General features: G+C 44.5%; 1 long non-coding RNA gene across 1 annotated transcript in view; it reads right to left on the bottom strand.

Annotated features, from left to right (window-relative positions):
• LOC111739038 overlaps positions 1-10417 on the bottom strand; it is a 59033-nt gene extending 48616 nt beyond the window's left edge. The window contains exon 1 of the long non-coding RNA XR_002780072.1: positions 10162-10417. This is a non-coding gene — a long non-coding RNA (uncharacterized LOC111739038). The remainder of the gene's footprint in view (positions 1-10161) is intronic.
• Positions 10418-10869: the final 452 nt, after the last annotated feature.

The following is a 10869-nucleotide window of genomic DNA, read 5'->3' on the forward strand; positions in this document are numbered from 1 at the left end:
AACCCATACTCCATCTTTACTGCCCCTATCTGGTAGTAAGTATAAGGTAGTAGTGGGCGGCACGTTATATTTAGCTGGGGCGTAGATGGCAAGGCACATGTGTGTACAGAAAATAGTTATGGAGGTGCGAGTATGAGCCAGATGCTTCTCTAAGGCACTGGAGGCACAGCAGTGCCTGCAAACTACTACATAAGCTAATTTCTGATTGTGGCATGCGCTGTGAAAGAAATATGATGATGTAGAGAGTTCTGGGGGGCAGGTGCTAATTTAGAGAGGATCTGTCAGAAGAAGAGACTCTGGGCCAAGAGCTGAAAGATGAGATGCCTTCCCTTCAAAGAGCTAGAGAGAAGGGGACAGTAAGTGCAAAGGCCCTGAGGCTTCACAGCAGCCCCCGCAGTATCCTCTCGGCACTTACCTTTCCAGCACACACCCACGGCGCTCTCCTGCAAGCACCAAGGGTCTCTGCCCCAGGGCTCTCTACTGGAGGGTGCCTTGAACAGGCCAGAAGTGCCGGGAAGTTAATTTGTCCAAATCCATGGAATATACAGCACCAAGAGTGAACCCTGATGTAAACTATGGACTTTGGGTGATGATGTGTCAATGCGAGCTCATCAACGGTGACAAACGAACCACTGTGTGGGAGATGTCCACAGTGAGGGAGGTCGTGGGGGGCGGGGGGTACAGGGAATATAAGGAAACTCTCTGTACTTTCCATTTAATTTTTCTTTGAATGTAAAACTGCTCTTAAAAATGAAGTTTATTAATTTAAAAAAAAATACCACAAAATTTATCCAACAAAACCTGGATTGGGTAGAAATAGCACCCATAAAAGAAAACTCCAACAGAAGCTTATAATTTGTAAAACTTTATAAAGACGAAAAAAACTGATCCATGAAACCGATGTTCACTGTAAAATCTACGTAGAAAAGAACTGCTATTGATGAAAGTGGAAGAAAATCAGGACCTATTTAACTGTGTTCTACAGAAAAGTAACCAATCAATTAAGTTGGATTGATAAGTTTGTTCTAATCTCTCACTGTAAATGCATCTGTCACAGAATTCTGGGTCAGTACGGTAAGGTCCGCACGTCCACAGGATCAAAATGGCGGGGTCCAAACTCCCTGTACCGAGTATTTATGATTTGGGGTGAATTTTAAAATTCCAGACCCTGAAAACCATGGGGCTGAACAGCGAAACCAGACCTGGGAGGAGCGATGTGGCAGAGCTTAGAGCAACTGCAGGGACACAGAAGTGACTCATGTGCTGGGGTGGGGTGCTTGCATGAGGCCTCACTGACGACATGACATGTGAGCTGAGTCTCGCAGGATAAGTCCAGTGGCTCCAAGATGACAAGCAGCAAAACAGTGCCCTGGCTTAGACACAGAGGAGAGGTGGAGAAGGGGGGTCCAAAGGCCTGCAAGGTCTCACATCTTGGGCTTTCTCCTACCAGCAGTGGGAGCCACTGAACACAACTGCGTGAAGGGCCAAGTGCAGGGTGTGAGGCTAAAGGGCAGAGAGGCCAATGAGGAGGCAGGCAGTTGTGCAGAGTCAGGATGGTGGCAAGCGCTGCCGAAAGGGAAACTGAGGCAGTGGGATGGACAGAATTCAGAGGAGGGGAAGAGAAGGGAGTAGGAGTAGGACCCAAGACTGTCTCCCTAGGATTGGCCAGTGTTGGCAGGGGTGGGGAAGTTCCATGACCCAAGAGTGGAAACGCAGGAAGACGTGAAAGTGGAACACACAAGATTGTTTTGTTCAGTTTTTTTTTTGGTTTTTTTTTTTAGAAAAATGTTGGCATCAGAATCTTTCCAATAAAGTCTTAAGAATTAAAAACAAACAAACAGAACTGCTTCAATTACTACGGTACCTGGAAAGGTGTGGAGGGAGGTGGACCCCGCCCCACCCAAGACCGCAGTTACAAGGCCCCTGACCCAGGTCCCAGACTCTCTTTTCCGCTGAGGCTCAGAGATGGGCTGTTTCCTGGCCCAGGGCACACAGCTGTGAAGGCGCGAGGACTCCTGGGACCCCGCTCTTCCTTCCACAGCCAAGAGGCTGAGGAGCAACGAGGATTAGCGTTCTTGGCTCTCATTCCTGCCCTGCTGTCCTTCTGGCTGAGGACATCTTGAGCCACATAAGGGCCTCGCCCCTAGCAGCCGAACTCCCCTAAATCTGCCTGTCCCAACCCCCTGGATCTTGTCCATGCTCTGGCTGAGCAAGTGCCCTGTGATGTGCTGGTTCTTTCCTCCACTAAGGTTAACACACCTTTGAAATGCCCCTTTCAGATGCCTCCTTCTAATATCTGCACATAATCTTAAGTATCCTGTAAACCAATCCCCATCCTGCTTTCTCTCATCTCCACGTAATCTTCCTTATGTCCCCTCCTCAATTTCAAATGCATAAAGGAAACTGTAAAACTCTTATTGTCAGGAGTATCTGAGATCTTGCTCCCCAGCATAGGCCATCAGTTTGGCTCAAATAAACTCTTATAAAAATTCTTTACATTTCCTATGGCGATAACACCTGGTTCGAGCCACAACTCTGCCCTAAGCCCACCGTGCAGCCTGTGGGAAATCACCGGCCCTCTCTCAACCACAGATCCTTCCTCCACGAATCAAAGGTCATGATGCTAATTCCACATCAAAATTCTATAAAGATGGAGGGAGGCAATTAGCAAATCTGTGTTGTATCCTGAAAAATCTATATGGGAATGCAAGAGACCCATGATCCTCTTGTCTGCCACTTTATCTGCCATAAGAAGCGATAACTCCCGTTACCATCTCCCACAGCCACCTTCAATCATGTGAGGTGTGAAGCAGGATGGTGCTAAAAAGAAGCCCGGAATGGACAGGACCTAAGAAAAACTTGCCTCATATTTGTCCCATCTGACCCTCACTCAAAGCCTATTTTCTCTTCATTTGGGTATAATCAGAACAAACAAAACTGTTTCCCAGCTCATAGTACTTGAGAAGTAACAAATTAAAAGAGGGTGAGAGAATGAGAAAGGAAAACTTACCAAAAAAGATGAGACAGAAACACGATGAAAAACGGGTGTAAAAGCACCACTATCACAGCCTAGGGACATAGAGAAAAAGTGCGGGAAGCCTGAGGCCATCGCTGTGCAATGGCTGATGTTCCCAATATGACCCTGAGTCACCAAAAAATAAAAACAAAACAAAATGTTAAGTTAAGAACACTTTCCAGAAGGGCTGTTACACTTGCATGTCATCCATTCCATGGCTTTTCTTTAAACTGATTCATTCGTTTTATTCAAATTTATTTTCTTTAAAAAAACAGAAAGAAAGAGAAAAAGAAAGAAAGAAAGAAAGAAAGAAAGAAAGAAAGAAAGAAAGAAAGAAAGAAAGAAAGAAAGAAAGAAAGAAAGAAAGAAAGGAAAGATACTACCCTAAACAGAATATTCATGTCAGTTACCATAAATAGAAGGTTACATTAACCACGATGCAAAGAAAATAACGTTATTAAAATCTAGCTAGGCAAGGCTGCTTGCTTAGAACTGTGAGTGATGGAGGGATGGAGGAAGGCTGGGAAAAAAACTCACAGAGAAAGCAGGGACGTTATTGGTAGTGGTCTAGATCAGTGCTAAAAACATGCTCCCAAAAGCTGAGACTTTCCCCTTGACGTAAACAGGAGGGCTGAAGTGTAATTAAAATTCATAAATTACTTTCATGTGAGTTAATATTATTTGAGAATTGCTCTAGAAAACAAACTTAAGAAACACAGCAACCAAATGAAAAGTGTTCTCCCTGTTTGGTTCCCAATTCAAACAGAACAACTGTAAAAAAGACGGGACTATCAGGGGAGTCTGACGGTAGACCAGATGGCCCCAGGAATCAAGGGTTGTCTTGCTAGGAGGTGAGGCATTGGCATTGTGGCAGCATAAGAAAATGTCTTTTTTTTTTATTTTATTTTTAAGCAATGCAGGGGTAAAATGACAAGATAAGTGAATTTGCTTTAAAATATTTCAGCAAAAGAGAAAAAAATAAAGGATAGACAGAGCAAATGTGGCAAAATCTTGATAGTTGCGAATCCAGGTGATGGGTTTTTGAAGGTTCATTGTACTATTCCCTCTACTATAAACTGTTTGAAAATCTGCAAAATTAAAAAGGAAACACAAAAAATTTAACAGGAAGACCCCCCGATCACTGGCCACCATGGCTTATAAAGCCCATGGCATTTTGAGAAGGTGAAGGACTCTCATCTGAGAGTCAAACCCCAATTTCTATGCACTTTAATGAACATTTTATATACCAGAAATTTGACCATTTTGAATTACTGTAAGCCAGACTCTACAAAAATAAATAAAAATAATGATGGAAATCCATACGTAATGACGGGGAAGGTGTCCAAGACAGATTCCTGAGTGGGAAAACATGCAGTAGGAGAGGGCGTCTGGCCCAATCCCACTCACGTAAAGCTGTGAAGGAAACCACCCCCTACGAGTCTATAGGCCTAGAGAGAGTCTGGAAGCCGGGACGCGAAGCGGAGCTGTCTCAGGATGGGGAGGGTCTGCTGGCCTCTGCTTTCATCTTGTTGCTCGTCTGTGCTGTATAAGATTTTATCTATTACAGTTGACTAGATAATATTCCCATAATCAGACAAAAGGCTATTACGATGTTGAGGAACAAAGAAGAAGTCAGGAAAACATTTCTATCTATAAAATGAAATTATTTAAATATATACAAGGCTGCTTAACAGAAAATTAAATTTCCGTTATTACCACCGTTGCCTGTGACACTGCACATTCGCTGTCGGTGTCTGGAGAAGGTGCTAGAACAGACCTCCTGTAAGCTGATCTCAACACAGGGGACTTTGAGTGAGTCTTAGGGAAGCGTGTCAGGTTTCCCTGACTTCACCACTTTGCTCATGCATTGCCCCCCTTCCTGGGGTGCTCTCTCCACTCTTCTATGGTTCCTTGTCCCCTTCCTTTCTGGCTCAGCTCCAGGAGCCCTGCTCTGAAGCCCCAGCCCACCTCTCCTCACAGAGCCCCAGCACGCATGAGCCGGGCTTCTCCTTTGGCAGATGTCGATCTCCAGTCCATGTGCAGGCACCAATCTCCCGCCCATAGTATTTGAGAGCCAGGTCTTCGTGGTGGGAAGGCCCTGCACACCCCGCTGGGAGCAGGGCACAGAGTGGAGAGCAACCCAGACCTGCTTCCCTGTCCCTGCTCTTCTCATTTGAGCGACCTGGGGAACTTACTGACCTTCCAAAGCTTCAATTTTCACAGCTGTAAAATGGGAATAAATGAAACTAATAACTACATACCGCCTTGGGAAATTAAATGAGATGATGCATATAGAGAGTTGGTAATATACAAGGCATTCCAATAAAAAGTAGTTATTAATGTTATTGGTACTGCATAAAAGTTTAATGATAATGATGATAGTATTAAGGACTTCGTTATCTTTCAAAAATCACTGGTATCTATTCATTCTGTTATTTGCAAGAATTTCCTAAGGAAATAATCAGAAATGTGTTCAAAAAATGCATGAATAAGGGTGTTCACAGTGTGGAACGGCGCACATGGGAAACCGTCTCCCACGTTCGCCACGCAGCTACCAAAAGTGACAAAGTATGTTCAGCGATGCAGGAAATGCCGGTTTCGGCCAAACTGAAAAATCTAGCACCACGAGAGCAGAATCTGTTTTTCATCAAAAAAAAAAAAAAAAAAGTAGATATATGAGTGTGTGTGTATATATATTTATATTTATACATGTGCTACGTACAGACACACACATGCGGAAAGAGAGGGAGATCTATCAAGAGAGAGAAACAGAGATCCCCAAAACCTCTAAAGAGAATTACTCCAAAAATGGTAACAGTGGTTATCGCTGGATTAAGGGATTGCAGGTGACTTTTTTTGTTTCCTCCTTTTCGTGTATTCGAATTTGCTAATTTTTTCTAAAAGTAGCATATATTACTTGTGTGACACGTCTGTTATTTTTTAACTCTCTCCCCCACCGCAACCAACAATCATGTCCCTCTCCAAGAGTTAATGATAACAGGCTGTTCCCAGGCCCCCGCACTTGGGCTTCAAGAGCCTCCAAGGTCACTCAGCTGCCCCCCATCAACCCTTAGTGCCCATGTGGAAGAGCCTGGTATGAATGGACACGGTGGGTGAACAATTAGCCAGCTCTGGGCAGAGAAACTGCCTCCCAGAAGGCTCACACAGGAACCATAACCTTGGGAATCAATAGGAATGCTCTCAAACTAATTCCCAGAAGCAGGGTCAACTAGAAAACTCAGTACCCAGGAATCGTCACCTCCTCCAGCATGTACCCTGACAGGCTGGATCCGAGGGTCCAGAAAGGGGACAAGCAGATAGGAAGGGACAAGTTTGGAAGACTGGACCCATTTAATCCTCTCTCTCCCGCTCCCCCTTCTCCCCAACTCCTTACCCTCCCAACCCAGCTCTCGCCACTCTCTGTGGGCTCCTCCCCAATCTGTGCCACAACCCTAGTCACCACTGTGGAATTTTCTTCTCTTCAAAAAAATCTAGTCTCTTTTAAGACTCTTCCAGACAGATGACATGGTAAAATGTCAGAAATGAAAATATCATTTTACTCTCACACTTTCCAGTTGAGGAAACTGGTTCAAAGAGATTAATCAACGTGTACAAAATCTCACACCCAGTAGGGGCAGAAGCCAAGATAAGAACTCAGATGCCTTTACTCCTACGCCAGGGTGATTTCATCCTCCAACATTCTACTTCCTGCCATTGACTGAAAGAAAGCCCAGTGTCATGCTTAAGAACATGGGCTCTAAGGCCGAATCCCTGGGCTCAAATTCCAGCTCTGGCACATACCGCCCGTGTGGTCTTGGGTGTCCCAGTTTTCTTATCAGGAAAATGGATATTATAATAGTAACTACATCATGGGTTTGTGTAAAAATGAAATGAGTTAAAGTATATTTAGAATAGGGCCTAGCACATGGTCAATGTTACGTAAGGCTCTGCTATTTTGATCATTTTGTCAGCCAATTAGTTGTGTCTATGGGAAAAGGTCAGAAAAAGGCAGAGATAAACCATGTGAGCGAGCAGACGAAGCACAAGATCTTCTTAGAAAGCAAGAGCCCTGCACCTCCATCTTCCTTGGGAACGTGGTACGGCCCAGGCCATCTGTCATTCATACCTGAAATATTCACTGAGCCAACAGAACAGAGTTCAGGAGCAGATGCTCACGTATACGGTTACCCGGTTTACAATAAAGGTGAATTTGCCGTGCCCGAAGGAAAGATGACCCACACGTACTGCAGGGCCCAACTGGACGTCCACATAAAGAAGAAATTAATAGTTACCCCAACCTCAGACCATACACAAAAGTCAATCCTAGGTGGAACGTAGGCCTAAACGTGCAAGTTAAACCGTGAAGCTTCCGGAAGATAACATAAGAGGGTGTCCTCATAGCCTTAGGATAAGTAAAATTTTCTTAACAGGATATAAAAAGCAATGGTCATAAAGGAAATTTCTGACGAACTGGACTTCATTAAAATTAAGAATTTCTGTGCAATTAAAAAATTAAAATTTTAAAAACAATATAGGAAATAATATTCAACAGGAAAAATTCCTGTACAATTCAGTCTTTTATCATTAGCACCTATAAAAATGTGCTTCCTCAAAAAAAAAAAAAAAAAGAACTTCTGTTAAACCAAGGCACTATGAAAAGTCAGAAAGCAAGCCTAACTAATTCATATCCAGAATATATGAAGAACTCCTGTAACACAATAAGAAAAATATCAGCAACTCAATTTAAAAAGGGCGAAAGACTTTAACAGGTACTTCGCCAAAAAAAGGATGTCCAAATGGCCAACACGCATAAAAAAAAAAAGTGTTCAACATAAATAACTATAGAAATACACACTTAAATCACAATAATAAACAACTATACATCCACCAGAACAGTTAAAAAAATAATAGTAATGCCAAGTCTTGACAAGGATGTGGAGCTTCTGGAACTCTCTCTCCTATGTTGCTGCTGGAAATATGAATTGGCACAAGTACACTGGGGGGGAAAATGGCAAGATTTTTTAAAGCTGAACATATATATAACCTTATAATCAAGCAATCCTACTCTTAGGTATATACTGAACGAAGATGTGTTCACAAAGATGTGTTCCAAAATACAAGAATGCCCACCACAGCATTATGGCACAACTAGGAAAAAACTAAATATACATCCACAGTAGAATGAATACATACGTTGAGTAGTAGTCATAACATCGAATATATATAGCAATAAGGATGCCACAGAAAGGGGGCTGTGCAGACAGCCAGAGTTCTGGAATGGTACACCCACCCCCAGGCAGCTGCCGGACACTCCATCCCCAGGCAGAAAATGAGGGAGCAGAGAGAGGCTAATGAACCTGGGAATGCTACAGGAAGGACCACAGAGGAAGGGGCAGGACAAAGAAAGCAAGCAGGGGACTCGGGAGTTGTCTTGGGATGGCTTCCTTCCTGCCAAAAAGCCGAGCTCTGGATCTGGATCTAACAGCCCTGACAAGCCACCTTTGATCCCCTCACAATCTCGCACGTGTGCACCTCCAGGGAACCCGACAAAACTCTACGCAAAGCTTGTCAAAACAAGGAGGGATGAGGCAGGCATTTGAGGGGAGTTTAGTGTGTGTGTGTGTGTGTGTGTGTGTGTGTGTGTGTGTGTGTGTGTGTGTGTGTGTGTGTGTGTTAAGATATCTGGTACTGTATGTCATTAACAACCAAGTAGTAATTAAGATTTAAAAGTGAGACAAGAAGCCAGGAGACAGAGAACACAGGAGTACTAGGGCCACACCAGCAGCAGGACGGAGGGGGTGTGCCCACCTGTGGCCCTTCCAGTGGTGCCCTGGGGATGGTGAGGTCACTAACTCATGAGACAGACAGGAGCTCAATTTTATCTGAGCCACGGTAATATCGTACCCATAGCCAGAGAGAACAGTTGGAGGCTCACAGTTATGGCTTCAAACCCTGGCCCTGCCACTTACCAGGTGAGGAAGCTCAGCTACACTACTCAAGTCCTCCGAGCCTCAGTTTCCTCGTTATGAATCAGGGAAGAACGCCTACCTCCCCCAGCTCACGCAGTAGTGCAGATTAAATGGGAAGCACAGCTCAACACAAAGCAGGCGCCTGAAAACAACTCACATTTACCCGACTTTTCTATGTGCCAGGCACTATCTCCTTCGCACATATCATTTCATCTAATTCTTGTCACTAATGGCTCTGGAACCCACTTTTCTGGCAGATGAGATTAGACAATGTAATAATCGCTGATCTCATAATCTTAGTCATACAGCTAGAGGCAGCATTTGAACTCGGGCTTTAAACTTTGGAGCACAGGCTCCTTCAATATGTGAGAGCTGTTAAGTCTTCATGTCCGTCAACTTGAATAATTAGCAAACTGTGATTTGGGCACAGACGGAGAGCCTGATGGGAAGACCAACTCTCCGGACACAACAGAGAGACGGATGCAAGGCAGGTGGCCTTTTCTCCACTGGGCAGAGACAGCACCAAGGAGCCCTTCACTCCAGGGGCCTCTCCCACCCCCTCCTCGATTAACTGCTCTGCCCACACTGGCTGGTCTGTCTTCACCTCCCTGACAGACTGCCAGTTTCCTGAGGTTAAGTCATCCCAGCCACACCCTCGGCCCCAGGTTAGCAATTTGGGTGTCCTTTTGGATACAGATTATCATTTCTGACTCCTCTGGAGGGATTAATAAAGTCTTGTAATTATGAGATTTTAATCTCTTTTTAAAAATATAATACACATACTCGGCATGCGCTTACACATGGATGGCTAGATACTTTCCAATGACTACTGCCAAGATTCTAGTTTTTGCTTTAGTCATCTCCCAGCTGAACTGCTGTAATTTGCTCTTGGCCGGTTCTCCATCTATCAGATCATTTGTTCTCTTCAAAATTTGGCCTCAAATTTAAGCATCAACTCTTCCCGGGCCTCTCAGTTACCACTGCCTGCTCACCTGTTGGGGTCACAGGCCCCCAGCTGCTGTCCCAGTTTGAAGGACTTCTCATATTAGTCTCTTAGAAATATGGCTCAACCAGCCTACTTCAATATTCCCCATACCCTGATGCCACTAAATTATTGTTGATGTCATCTTGTCACCCAGAGCAGTTTTTCCATAATCAAGTCTTCAAACCACTTACCTCCCACCTTCCCAACAGAAATATCAGCCATGCTCACTCTCCCTTCGCCAGAGATACTCTCTGTGTGTTCAAATCCCCTTAGCCCGCCTGTTACTTTGGCAATCATTTAAGCTTGAAAGCATGATACATGGCTGAAACTATTGCTTAACAAAGCAATAAATCATGTCATCTTACATCATTCCCCTGATCCCATGCCTCAGGCTGCCGGACTCCGCTGCAGACTGTGGATCCTATCTTTAAGGCAAGAACGAGGGAATTTCTGCCTTTTGTTTTGTTTTCCCAAAGAGATTTAACATTTCCTGTTATGGGGCCAGTGCTTTCCTATGTTTGCCTAGCGCTCGTTCCTGCCTGCCTTTATTTCTGGCGTCCAAATGTAAATAGCTAACCAGAAAGACGGCAAGATGTATTAGTTTGCTAGGATTGCCATAACCAACTGCTACACACTTGGTGGCTTCAAACGGCAGACATTTATCCTCTCAAAATTCTGGAAGCCAGAAGCCCAAACTCAAGGTGTCCGCTAGCTCATGCTCCCTCCAACGGCTCTAGAGGGAAACCCTCCTTTGCTCCTGCCAGCTTTGGGGTCCTCCGGTGTTCCCCAACTCGCAGCTGCATCTCTCCTTACCCCTCTTCCTATCCAGACACCAGCCATTGGACGTAGGGCTCATACCAAACCCAAGATGATGTCCCCTCGAGGTCCTTAACTAAGTA

This window comes from Pteropus vampyrus, unplaced genomic scaffold, assembly GCF_000151845.1.
Source record: "Pteropus vampyrus isolate Shadow unplaced genomic scaffold, Pvam_2.0 Scaffold46, whole genome shotgun sequence".
Classification (NCBI taxonomy): Eukaryota; Metazoa; Chordata; class Mammalia; order Chiroptera; family Pteropodidae; genus Pteropus; species Pteropus vampyrus.